The sequence below is a fragment of the Passer domesticus genome, chromosome 11, assembly GCF_036417665.1.
Source record: "Passer domesticus isolate bPasDom1 chromosome 11, bPasDom1.hap1, whole genome shotgun sequence".
NCBI classification, from domain to species: Eukaryota; Metazoa; Chordata; class Aves; order Passeriformes; family Passeridae; genus Passer; species Passer domesticus.
Genome location: NC_087484.1, coordinates 34020707 through 34031675, shown reverse-complemented (window position 1 = coordinate 34031675; position 10969 = coordinate 34020707).

The window sequence follows — 10969 nt, the reverse complement described above, 5'->3', positions numbered from 1 at the left end:
CACTATTAAGAAAAACCCATCACCCTTGCAGGCTGTCCAATTCAGCTTTGACCAGATAGGTCAATTGAATTTGTTAAAACATTACCATCAAGTGCCCTCCCCCAACACAACTAAAACCAAACACCTACAAACTAGAACCCATACAAAATAACCCTACAACTAAAATTAAACACAAAAAACACCAAAAACCAACCATAAAACCAGTCCTAACACAACCCAAGCACAACTCCCACCAGAAGTTACCAGCAGGTCAGGTGTTAATCCTTTCAATACTTCAATCCTCCCTCGAGTAAAAAAAAACCAACAAAATACAAGTATATAAAAAAACAACATGAAACCATCAAAGTCAGTAAAGAAGAATTTAAATCCCAAATAAAAAAAAAAAATCCAGAAAAAATACCTTAATCTTAAAAAGAAAATAATCTTATAAACTATGGAGAAAAATCTCTTTTTCTTTATATCCACTTAAAATTTTAAACCTACTTTACCTTTCTCCTAATCCAATTTCACAAAAAATACATCAATAATTAATTGACAATAAAACCCACCACACTCATCAATACATTAACTAAGAAATCTCAAAATTAGAAAATCTTACATTAACAAACCAAAACAACTAATATATGATAATAAACCTTTTGCCAAAGTTTCTCTGATTTTCTAAAGTTGCTAGTAAAGGCTGTTTGGTTGTTTTGAGCTCCTGAGAAACTCTTGTTGGTATTTCTCCAGTGAGTCCAACTCAGAATACACAAAGAATTGTAATTCCTTTTGAATATCTCATTGAGAGAGTTGTTTGGGGGATGGAAGTCAGGGCTTGTCTGTCCTACTTGGCACAGCCCAGGCAGGGCTTTCCCAGCCACGTTCCACTCTCCATTGCCCAGCTGGAGCCGCTGGTGCCTCTGAGTTTTGCTGGCCCAGCCCCAGGGACGCTCTCCTTGTCTGCCCATTCCCCCACGGTCTCTGGGCAGGGATGGCCTCAGTGGGGGCTGCTGACATCCTCAGCAACTTGGAGCCTGCTGCTGGATTTCACTGCTCCAGAGGCTTGTTCAGCCTTCAGCTCTTCAGTGCAGGAATTCAGTGTCCTGGGGCTCATTAACATTCAGAACACCTTAACAAGCCAAGCCTCTGGGAATAATTTGATTTCAGATTTCAAATAATTTGTAGTTAATTAGACAAATTCCAGGAGTGTATTCAAACTGAATATATTCTATATAAAAAGACAGGGAGAAAAGTTTTTTAGGTCCTGTTTAGGTTATTTCTCCTGTAAATTCATTGATATATCCAATCTCCAATTGACATTTAATCCAAGTACCTCCTCATGCAGTTTGAATAGATAGGAAAATCAAGACCCTCCATGGCTGACAATCAATCAGACTCTGTCCCTACGCCCACCCCACCATTTCCCCCATCCAAGCCCTGGCACTCAGAGCAGCCTTGTGCAAATCTCAGCTCCCTCCAGACAAGGTTGGACCTGCAGCTTTCAGCTCCTTGGCTCCAACTCCCACCTGCTTTCCTTGGAGAAGGAGCTGCCCCAGACACAGAGGTATGTTCAGTCCTTGTCAGCCAACAAAGCCAAGGGAAGGCACAGCTCCATCAAATGCAAAAGTCATTCTTCTCCCTGGCTCTGCCCTGGCCCTGATCCCCACAGCCTGTCCTCTTTCCTTCATCCCTCCTTTGCCAGGCACTTTCTGGGACAAGGGAGCTCTGCTCTGGCTATGGAGGGAGGTCCAAGTGCAGCCACTGGAGTGGGAACCACAACTCATCAGGTTTGTGTCCTTTGAGGGACCAGGAATTGGTGAGACTCAGAGGCACAGAAGGGTTTCTCTTGATGGCCAATATAAAAAATGTGAACATGATAAAATTGAATAAATTTAATAAACATGAAAACCCTTCCCTGAGCTCCTTGTGACAGCAACATCTGATATGTCCACTATCGACAAGGGATTGCCATATGGGAAGGATTTAGACAGAGACATAAAGATATAAAAGAGAAAAACACAACTAAGATGCTGACTAAGAAGGTATTTAAAGTTTTGAAAAATTGGGCAACTCCCTGATGCTCAAAGCATGAAGACAGTCAAGGGAGACACATTGGAATAACCAGAGAACAGCTGCAGGAGGAAATCTGGGAGCAAGGGGAAGGGCATAGATCCAGCTGCTCTAAATGAAGAGCTGTCCTTAGGCATGGCCATTTAACCAGGAGAGCTGGAGACACCTAAAGGAAGAGGGGCGTGAAATACTAGACTGAATGTTGCTGGCAAAGGTAGAGGGGAAGATCAGTATTTTTTCTCCTGCCATCAGTAGAAGAATCCATGAGATCCAGGAAATTCCTGTTCCTGGTGGGAATACTTTGCCATTTCTTATAAGTACTCAAGTAATCCAGATAAGAAATATTTTCTGGTATATTGTGAAATTAACAGGTATTAAAACCTGTGCCCCTTTCCAGGCAGACATCAGCTGTGTGCCCAAGAACAGGCAATGCCACTTGTGCCCTGAGGGGCCCAGCTGGGATTGGATCTCTCTGAGAGCACCTGAGGGAGAGCAGAGCACCTTGCAAGCTGCAGGTCCCTGCCAGCCCCCAGGGCTCCTGTCCCATTAACATCTGCTCTGCTGCCAATCACAGCTGGGATAGCACCGCCCCTGCTGTGTGATTGACAGTTCTGCCAGGGCTGGGGGCGGGGCTCTGTCCCACCACAAACCAAGGCCTGACCCGGCCCTGGCCCCACACGGGCATTCTGAGCATCCCGAGGTGTCTCGGGACATCGATCTCATCCAGACTCTGACAGCAACCACGGTGACACTGCTGAACCTCATGGAGCCAAGGGTCACTGTGACAATGCGGGTCCAAGGAAACTATGGTGGGACTGTGGAACTTCATGGAATCAAGGAAACCATTGTGCAATTCAGGGGCCCTGTGGAAGCAAGGGTCAATGATCAAACTGTGGGGCCCATAGAAACAAGGAGCCATTGTGACACAGCAGGGCCGCATGGAGCCAAGGGACCACTGTGACTCTGTTGGAGCTCCTGAAACTAAGAAGCCATTGTGACATTGCCAGACTTCATGGAATCAAGGAGACCATTGTGATGGTGTGGGGACCCATGATATCAGCAAAACATGGAACAGGTCTGCCTGCTTTGGCCTCCTGGGTCCTGTCTGACAGGTCCCGCTGAATTTGACATGTCAAGGTCCACTTCTCATCTGACTGTGAAACACTGGGCTCTGTGCTTTCCTTCCTATGGAAAAGAACTGTCTTTCTTGTCTAGGCTCCCATGGCTTAAATTAGGATTCCACCTCTAAAATTCCCTATATCCAAGGCTTTCTCCCAGATAAAATCTGCCAATACAGTCAGGTCTGGCTAGCCTTGGCCTCTGGTGACTGCCTCTCATCTGCCCCTGGGGCTTGGCTGTTTTCTTCCTGTGGAGACCACTGAGACACTGTGGGGTGTTGTGGAGCCAAAGGGCATTGTTACACTGTAAGAATTTGTGGAACCAAGGGGATCATTGTGACACTTTGGGGTCTTGAGGAACCATGGGATCATTGTGACACTTTGGGGTCTTGAGGAACCATGGGATCATTGTAACACTTTGGGGTCTTGTGAAATGCAGGGCCATTGTGACACTGCAGAGCACCATGGATCCAAGGGACCCTTGTGACACTGTTGAGCCTCACAGAACCAAGGACATAATTGTGGTTCTGTTGAGTGGCATGGTCCCAAGGGGCCAGTGTGAAGCAGCAGGGCTTTGTGGAACCAAGAGGCCATTGTTGCATTTCAGGGCCTCGTGGAGCCAAAGGGCCGTTGTGATCCTGTGGGGCACCGTGGATCCATGGAGACCATTGTGGCACTGCAAGGCCCCATGGAATCATTGTGACACTCTGGGGCCCCAGGGAACCAAAGAGCCATTGTGACCCTGCAGGGCCTCATGGAGGGAAGGGGTCATTGTGACACTGTGGGAAGCTGTGGAACCATTGTTGCACTACTGGGCCCCAACAGAACCAAGGGACCATGGTGACACAGCAGGGCTTCATGGCACACAAAGACCATTATGACACTGTGGGGCCTTTTGGAACCATGGAGACCATTAAGATCCTTAAGGACTTGTGTAACCAAGGGGCCATTATGATGCCACAGGACATCATGGAAGCAAGAGAACCACTGTGATGTTGCAAGACTTCATGGAAGCATAGAGCCATTGTGACACTGCAGGGCCCTATGGAACCAAGAGAACGCAGAATAGGTCTGGCTGCCTTGGCCTCCTAGAAGTCACCTGACAGGTCTGGCTGACCTTGGAATGTGGAAGGCCGCTCCCATCTACCTCTGAAACACTGGGGCTCTGGGCTTTCCATTGTACAGAAAAGAACTGTCCAACTTTTCCAGGCATCCATGGGCAAAATTAGGATTCCACCTCCAAATTTCTGTGTATCCAAGGATTGCTGCCAGAGAAAAGCTGCCAGGACAGACAGGTCTGGATGGTCTTTAACTCCCGAGTGCCAGCACTGACCTGTTTTCCAAACACTGGAGAGGGCTCTATGCTTTTCTCTTTGTGGAAAAAATCCTCCTTCTCCAGGCACAAATGTCTGAAATTAGGATTCCACATTCATAATTTTGAATATCCAAGGGTTGCTCCCAGACAAACCTGCCAGGACAGACAGGTCAGGCTTGCCTTGGCCTCTGGTGGCTGCTGTTCATCAGCTCCTGAAACATGGGGGTTCTGTGGTTTCCTTCTTATGAAGACCAATGTGACACTTTGTGAAATGAAGGGGCCATTGTGACACTGCAGAGCACCATGGATCCAAGGGACCATTGTGACACTGTAGAGCCTCGTGGAACCAAAGACATCACTGTGGCTCTGTTGGGCCCCACGGTCCCAAGGGGCCAGTGCAAAGCAGCAGTGTGGGAGTTAGCCCGGCTGTAACTCAGAGTCAGCCAGATTTTACCCCAAAAGAGCCCAGCATGAGGTTCAAGCCCTGGGAGTCATTTGTTTAACTTAGGATGAGCATGTGAGATCTCCCGTAAGTCTTTAGCCTTGTTGTGCTAAGTTGTCCTAATTCTGCTTCCCTACTGGTTACTTGTTTCCCCTATATGGGTACTGTTCTAGTTCTCTAGCCCCAAGTGTATATGTTGTTGCTTCCCCTTTATCTCAGGTCCTTGGATCCTGCCCTTCGTACTGTGCTCAACTTCTCCATATTTATTGTTTTTTACCCCGTTATTGAAGTTCTTTTTGGGCAACTCCATTGAACCCGCTCCTTTTCCTATTTTGCTTACTTCACTCTTAAGTCAGGGCACCAGTGAGGTTTGTCGCAGCCACCCTCACTGCGACATTTGGCCTCTGAGCAGGGACCCTGACATTCAGTTACGTCAGCTGGGGTAAGCTGAGAGATAGGCCAGGCTCCCCGGGATTGTGGATTGTGCCTGGCCTGGTGGATTTCCCATCACTTCGAGGGACCTGAGCCAGCAATGGTGGGGACGATGACGGTTTCCTCCTGTGGAGGATTGCAGGTGGGTTTGGGAAAATGCAGGACATTTATCACCCATTTTGCCACCGTGTTTTTTAAAATACGAATCCACATCCCATAATTGATTTGGGGCGTTCCGCTGGCTGTTCCCCCCAAAGTGGAGAAGGAGAAAAATGCATGGCCAGTTGTCCAAAGTAGAAAGGAGCTTATATGAATACTTTAAGTTAATTTTCACTGATCATGACAAAATATTTTCAAAGAACAATTTAAAATCAGTTGTGAGGTTGATAATTAAAAATTTTCCAGACACTTATGCTGACGAAATCCATACTACCGAATTCTGTGACTCTGTGGGATTTAAATTGTACAACCTTTCAATCAAAAGGGACCCCATTGCACCCCGTATGCTCCCCTTCTTCTACACCATCCTTGAGACACTTCACCAGCAAGCTGTGTGTTGAAAACTTGATCCATCAGTCACTCCTAACCCGGGACCTCCCCTGAAACCTGCCTTTCTTGGACTTTCCATGATGGTCCAAGATGGCAATGGCCATGCTGTCTTGGAGAATTGTGCCCTGGAGACCCAAGATGGAAGAAGCCCGAATGTGGCTCGGGAGCCTGGCCATCCTCCCTCCATCTTGGCTCCTCCACTTCCTGCTACCACAACCTTCTCTTCCACTCTGAACGAACCTCCAGACTCCACCCCTGTGACTGCAGGTCACGCCTCCACTGTCATTCATTCCACCTCCATCCTGGGCCACAGCTCCAGAAAATGACAAAATGGCAGCGCCCTTTACTCACCCTCCGGCAACAATATAAACCCCATGGTCAAGGATACTAAGCAAAACTGTCACACTATTTCTAATCCAAGTGTTTCTGCTCCAAGTTATTCTTCCTCCCCAGAAGACAGTTTGGATTCCCCAGAGCCACCTCTCCCCTCAACCCTAGGAGATCCCTGGGAAAAGATCTGGAAGGAAGCAGTTCAGGAAGGAGACTGGCAAATAGTCTTGAAACTCCACATTACCCCAGGACATGATGAAAGAAGGGAGCAGAATCCCAGGTATCAGCCATTGGTTTATGGGGAAATCAAAGAGTTTTGTAGGGCAGCTAAAGACTATAGGCAGGACTCACGTTGTTTTAATGGCATAATGAGGGCCATGTTTACAGCACATGTAATCCCCTATGATTTAAAATATATTATGACCATGTTTCTATCACCTACAGAATACACCCTGTGGGAAAGGGGGATGGAAATGTTTACTAAATCAATTAATAGCAGACTATGCTAATAATGGGGCAAGGGCGCAATTGACAATCAACCACCTAGCTGTAAAAAGGACAACACAGCCTGCCAGATGATCAAGCAGCAGGTATCCCCAGAGAAGTATTGGACGATATAAAAGAGATGGCTTTGAAAGCTTTAATCCAGGTACCGGATGGTAGCACCCCCAGTTTGGACTATGTAAATATAAGACAAGAACCCAGAGAGCCCTGCATGGAATTGATTGATCGCCTTAAACAGGCACTAGAGAAACAAGTCCGGGATGAAAAGACTCAAAATGAATTACTAAACTCATTGGGGGTAGCCAATGCCAACCTGGAATGTAAGAAAGGGCTGCGTGTCCTTCCACTAGGGATGGAGCCCACACTCCTGCAGATGATTGAGGCTGTAATTGCCTCAGGACCACAAAAGACAGAGCGGCTGTACAAGCCCAGGCCATTGGGAAAGGAGTTGCAGAGGCCCTAGTGGCCATGCCATTCCCCTTTAAGGGGCCCTAGCAACAGTTACAGGGCCCAAAAATATGTTTCCAGTGTGGTCAACAAGGACATTTTAGAAAATATTGTCTCTGGGGTAGGGGGGTATCCGGTCCCTAACAGAAATCAACGTCAAACTAGGCAGAATTTCGCTTTTTGCAATGGCCCAGTGCAGGTTGGGATGATGATCCACCCTCACAGCTGGCCCAGGGCAGGCCAGGAGTGGCCTTGGTGGCACCTTGGTGGCACCTTGGGCTTGGCACAGCCTTGAGGAGGGTCTATGTTTTCAACAGAGAAACTCAAGAGATTTCGATTGCTTCAAAGCATTAAAAAGACAAAACCCCTCTTTGGCTGTGTGCAGTCAGATCTCCAAGCAAAGCAGATCCCAAGTGAGTGAGGAGAGAGAGGATGGGGTTGGGGAATGTGGAGCAAGGTTGTCCACACTGGGTCAGAGCTCAAGGCACAGCTTCTCTGAGCAGGCCAGAGCTCCTTAGGAGAGTCCCTGCTGGATCAATATCAGTCACTGAATGCTGCAATCACCTCTTGTGTAATAAGAACAGCAATAAAAGACATCCTTGAAAATAGGAATACATATTTCCTAGAAAATCTTTCAAATATTTCTCCAAGAGGAAAACTTCCTGATGAACAGCACTAGACCAGAGGGAAATCAAGGCAGAGCCATGGTTTGTCAGGACTTTTTTGATGTTAATAAGGCCCATGGTGAATTTAGAGCTGAGCACTGGAACCTCAGGCCCTGAGAGGAGATTGTACAAACCTGTCCAGAAGTCAAAGACAGAAGAAAACCCCAATGTGTGTCAAAGCATGAATGGGTCCCACTAAAGTCCATCCCCAACACAGGCTCCTCATGGACTCCTTGGAGGAGAGAATTGGAAGCCAGGATGGCACAAAAACTTCTCAAAGACTCAGTGTGAAAAGGAAAATTCCAAGTATTTTAAAAACCTTGAGTATCTCAAAGTATTAATGAGCCCCACTGAATGTCAGTACAAAGCTCTCAAGGGACTCATTAAAACAGATATTTGGGGCCATGATGGCACAAAACTCTCCCAGAGTCTGTATCAAAAGGGAAACACCAAGTACCTTCAAATAACTGAAGTACCTTGAAGCATTAGTGAGCCCCACTGAGTGCTGTTACTGACAAAGCCTCTCCAGGGACTAATTACAGCAGATAATTGGAGGCCATGATTGCACAAAGCTCTCAGAATCCCCAAGGCAAGAACAAAACCCAAAGTCCTTTGAAAAATCTGCAGTCCCTGGGAGCATTCAGGAGCCCCCAGGGCCATTGCTGAGCAAGGCTCCCCAGGGACTCCTTCCAACAGATCCTTGAGGCCACTGGGATGTGGGCTAGGGGGGGATGCTGAGGGCAGGACAAGGGGCTGACACTGCCCAGCCTGGCTGGGGCTGTGCCAGGAGGCCCCAGGGCCTCAGGACAAGGTGTCTCCTCCCAGCCCTTGCTGGCACAGACCCTGCTGTGCCCCAGGACACCAAGACTTGGCTTCTCTTTGTCCCCACCTGTCATCACTGCCTCCAGTTCTCTGCTCTGCCTGGGGCCTGGGGACATTTTCTCAGTGGTGTCCCTCAGTGGGATCCAGTAAAAGTCCAAGCAACTTTGGAGTTCGATTCTGACTTGGAGTTCTGGAGAGGTTTCTTCAGCTGCCTCTGAGGGACTGATGTTCAGGGCCTGAGCACAAAGCCCCAGAGGCTCATTAAAGTCCTTGTGCTGTGTCTGTGCTGCTGAGCTGGGCCAGGCTCCTGGCACAGAGGCAGCTCCTGGTAACCAAGAAGAGCTTCAAAAGCACATTTCTCTTGATGAGCAGCTCTTCTGCCAGCCCAGCAGGGCTGGGGCACTGCCTGCAGCCAGCCTGGGCACAGCCCAGAGGCACAGAGAGCTTCAATCAGTCAGGGCTGGGAAGGAGCTGAGAAGTGCCTGGGGCAGAATCACTGCCAGCCCTTGGCACAGGAACCTCTGGCTGCAGGACAATGCAGCTGCAGCTCCTGGAGTGATCTCCTAAAGCTGGAACATCCCAATGCCTACAGACTCTGTGAGTACATTCTCTGATTCTCTTTTGTGCAGAGCAGCCAGGGGTGCCCAGGGCTGTCCTGCAGAGCAGGCTCCTGCAGCCCAGGGCGCTGTGCTGGGGCAGGGACTCTGCTGCCTGCCAGGGACAGCTCTCAGCCAGCCCGGGGAGCTGCTCCCAGCACTGGGGGACAAGATCTGGGTGGAGGGAGACAGGTGGTAAGGCTTGGAAGTGTTCTCCTTGTGTGGGGAGGATGCTGCATTTTTCAGGGGTGCTACCAGAACCACATTTAACTGCAGAACATTTCCAATGTAGGTTATATAGAGAGCAGAGCAAGGGAGGGACTGCATAAAAGGGAAAATCCTGCTTTTTTAATCTACTGGTCTGGGTTACATGGATGGGAAATTGCACACAGATATTAATCTCAGTTCAGGGTGAGAAAAACTTTAAAATTTTTTTCTCAGATCTGAGAAAACCACGCAGTGACAGAAATCAGCACAGGACCCCTTAGAGACAGCATCAGTGATACTTTTCCAGCCTCCTCAATGTTGCTCTGATGTTGCTATCAGAGCCTGCAGAGCCAGAGCTGCCCCTGGGCAGTGCCAGAGCTGAGAGGGGTCTGCAGGGCAGAGCTGAGCCCCCAGGGCTGGGCTGGGCTCTTGCAACACTGTCAGGGCCCAGCCCTGGGCACAGGGAAGCAACTGCTGGCAGGGACAGCTCCAGGCAGCAGAGCCCTGGGCAGGCAGTGGGGGAAAGTGCCCCCACGCTGTGCTGGGATAAAGTCCTCTCCAAATGCAACTATTCCATGACTACTTTTTTTACAGATCCCCATGCCAAGGCACCACAAATGTCCAACAGCAGCTGCATCAGCCACTTCCTCCTGCTGGCATTGGCAGACACGTGGCAGCTGCAGCTCCTGCACTTCTGCTTCTTGCTGGGCATCTCCCTGGCTGCCCTCCTGGGCAACGGCCTCATCATCAGCGCCGTAGCCTGCGGCCAGCACCTGCACACGCCCATGTTCTTCTTCCTGCTCAACCTGGCCCTCAGCGACCTGGGCTCCATCTGCACCACTGTGCCCAAAGCCATGCACAATTCCCTCTGGGACACCCGCACCATCTCCTACAAAGGATGTGCTTCTCAGCTCTTTTTTTTGTATTTCTTCCTGTCAGCAGAGTATTTCCTCCTGACCATCATGTGCTATGACCGCTATGTGTCCATCTGCAAACCCCTGCACTACGGGACCCTCCTGGGCAGCAGAGCTTGTGCCCACATGGCAGCAGCTGCCTGGGCCAGTGCCTTTCTCTATTCACTGCTGGAAACAGCCAATTCATTTTCCCTGCCCCTGTGCCATGGCAATGGCCAGTTCTTCTGTGAAATCACCCAGATCCTCAAGCTCTCCTGCACCAAATCCTACCTTAGGGAACTTGGGCTCATTGCAATTAGTGCCTGTTTGATATTTGGCTGTTTTGTGTTCATTGTTTTCTCCTATGTGCAGATCTTCAGGGCTGTGCTTAGGGAGGGCACAAAGCCTTTTCCACCTGCCTCGCTCGCCTGGCTGTGGTCTCTCTGTTTGTCAGCACTGTTATCTTTGCTCACCTGAAGCCCCCCTCCATCTCGTCCCCATCCCTGGATCTCTCAGTCTCTGTTCTGTACTCGGTGGTGTCTCCAGCCCTCAACCCCCTCATCTACAGCCTGAGGAACCAGGAGCTCAAGGATGCCCTGA